The sequence below is a fragment of the Phoenix dactylifera genome, chromosome 13, assembly GCF_051530095.1.
Source record: "Phoenix dactylifera cultivar Ajwa chromosome 13, Ajwa_hap1_PhDact_Kaust_v1.1, whole genome shotgun sequence".
In the NCBI taxonomy this organism is placed as follows: domain Eukaryota; kingdom Viridiplantae; phylum Streptophyta; class Magnoliopsida; order Arecales; family Arecaceae; genus Phoenix; species Phoenix dactylifera.
The window spans coordinates 9,902,501-9,905,120 of record NC_143202.1 but is presented as its reverse complement, the minus strand read 5'-3'; positions in this window follow the sequence as shown (position 1 = coordinate 9,905,120).

Below are 2,620 nucleotides of genomic sequence, written 5' to 3'. Positions count from 1 at the left end.
GCCACGCGCGGATGGAGTTGGATGCGGTGCGGGATGCTGTGAGATGGACGGCTGCGAGGCGGGGATGAATTGGTCGGACGCCTGATGCGGAAGGCGTTGCTAGGATCACGGGATGAGATGGGATTCGGAAGAACTGACACAGACGGCTGAAACGCGGTGCTGGCACGGAAGCGGAAGGTGGGGATTTCGGACGGATGCAGGATCACTTGGAGGAGCCGGACGGGTTGTGAACTTCCTTGTTTGGTTGCTGGGAAGGAGGAGGACATGGATGATTTGATGCGGCTACGATCCGGGAAGAGCTGGGATGTGTTTTGCCCTACTGAGATGGGAGCTGGGAGACACCAAGTTTCGTCCAATCATTCATATAGATAAAATAAATAATGTGATATGAAATTTGGGTTGTAGACGGATTCGTCACGGGCCATCTGTTCTCACTGGAGGTCAATTGCAAATCTTTTAAGTCATGGGTCACCCAGCACCTCATAGTTATGATATGGCCAAATTAGATTTGCCCCAAAATTATTTCCTAAAAGCACAAAAGAAATCGACCTGATTCGGATCCGAACCCGACTCGGACCCGATCCGATCTTCAATCGGGTCGGATCTGGAAAGGGATTCTTCTTTAGTTAAATTTGTATTCAATGTGCATTTTATCTCTAATTTATGAAAATCTGTGCCAAACCCAAATATAATATTAATCCAGTGAATTTATTATTATCGGTTAGCAATAATACTAATTTAGGTGACATGTAGGTCGCACTTTTGTGCTCTCATCACACCCCCCAACTAGCTTATTGCTAGTCTCTAGCAATTTAGTGCGAAAATGATAACATAAGAGTGCAAAAGTGTAATTTATTATATAAATATACTAAGATAAATACTCACTTTCGTAGAGCATTACGATTGCACTTAGCACGTGCAACAAGCCTTTAAACCCCTAGGTTACCCTAGTGGACGAGTGTTGTCTCGTGAGGGTTTGCAGTGAAGTTACCCACAAACTTCAATCCCAAAATAAAATTTGGTTTATGAAATGAAAGTCTAATTTCAAGTAAATAACTGATAAGAATTTCAAAAGCACACAAGGTTTTAATTACTAAGTAGCCCAATTTCTAGGTTAGTATGCAATTTAAGTTGAAGTTATTAGGTTTTCCGTTAGGAAGTTGTAAGACTTATTTATACTTGAGTGCTCAGTGAAGTTTGGACCATGCACAAGCTAAGGTTTTGGATCTCCAAAATATCGCTAATATTAGTAGTTTCCAAGAATTGGTCGGACAAGACCTATTTGCTGATTCAAAATCATCTTTTCTGCAGGATTTCGAGAGCTGTGGATGTTTACTTTAATACCTCATGGGTTTTATCTGTAATATTCCAGTTTACTCGAATTTTTACAACGACGGCTTTCACACTATTGTCTTTCTTAAGGTCAGTATACATTTTTTTTTCATTTTTTTTTATATTTTTTTTTTGCATTAAAGAGAAATGATAATGTATATATTGTGCACTTTTACTCCTGTGATGATTTCTCCATGTAGCGAGCAATTAGTCGACAATTCTCACACCAGTTGGCATGAGGTGTCGGGCATCAAGACTCCCCTACGGACCTATGCTCGGGTTCCTCATCACAAGCCCGCTGACCTTTGACAATAGGTAGCCCTTTTCGATGTAGCTGACTAAATCCACCATTTTTTTTTTTTTTGTGGATCAGAAAAAGATGGTTCATCAGGATTCGAGGTTGCTACCATATTCTCAACACAATGTCGAACCTATACCTTAGAAAATGCAGGCCAGATGTGTTGTGAAATTCAAAGCACTAATTAGCTTACAACTCACTAAAAGGAACTTAATAAAAAGAACTCACTTTGCACTACTTCCAACTAGTCATTGGGCTCTTAGATTTTATATACCTTGTGTGTTGTATATTTTTTTTTTTCAAAAATTTTAACTAAAAACTTTTTTTTTATATAAAATGCGTAAAAATACCCCCAAACCTAAATCTAACATTGTCCTCAATGTTAAAGAAAATTTAAAGCAGTAAGAGGACAGAGGAGAAGTACCTGATATGGGTGGGTTAATTGAAAGTTGGGGCAAAATCCCCCAAACCCGCATGTTAGTAATTTATTGATGTTTTTTTTTTAATAAAAGAAACTTACATGTTGGGTTGCCTCCCAAAGAGCGCTAAGTTTTATGTCTTCAGCCAGACAAAATGTAAATCTCCTTTTTTTTTTCAACCATTATCTAAGAATGGTTTTGGACAAGTCCGATGAAGAACAGTCGGCTGATGACGATCTATGCTCATAAGGGGAACAGAACTAAGAGGCGCATGCTTGACCCCTTCCTCGGAATGGGCAAGGTAAGCTTCTAAAGGGTCCTTATTATAAGTTTGTAAGAAAGTCTCCTGAACCAGACTTTCAATCATGTCAACTTCATTGATTTCTTTGTCGTCTGGTGGTTGTTTACTTATGTTGAAGACATTAAGCTCAACTTTCATGTTGCCAAAAGATAACTTCAGCATCCCATTTCGACAGTTGATCACAGCATTTACTGTGGCTAAGAAAGGTCTACCTAAAATTATAGGTGTGTGACTATCTGGATGTATTGCAGGTTCAGTCTCAAGGATAAC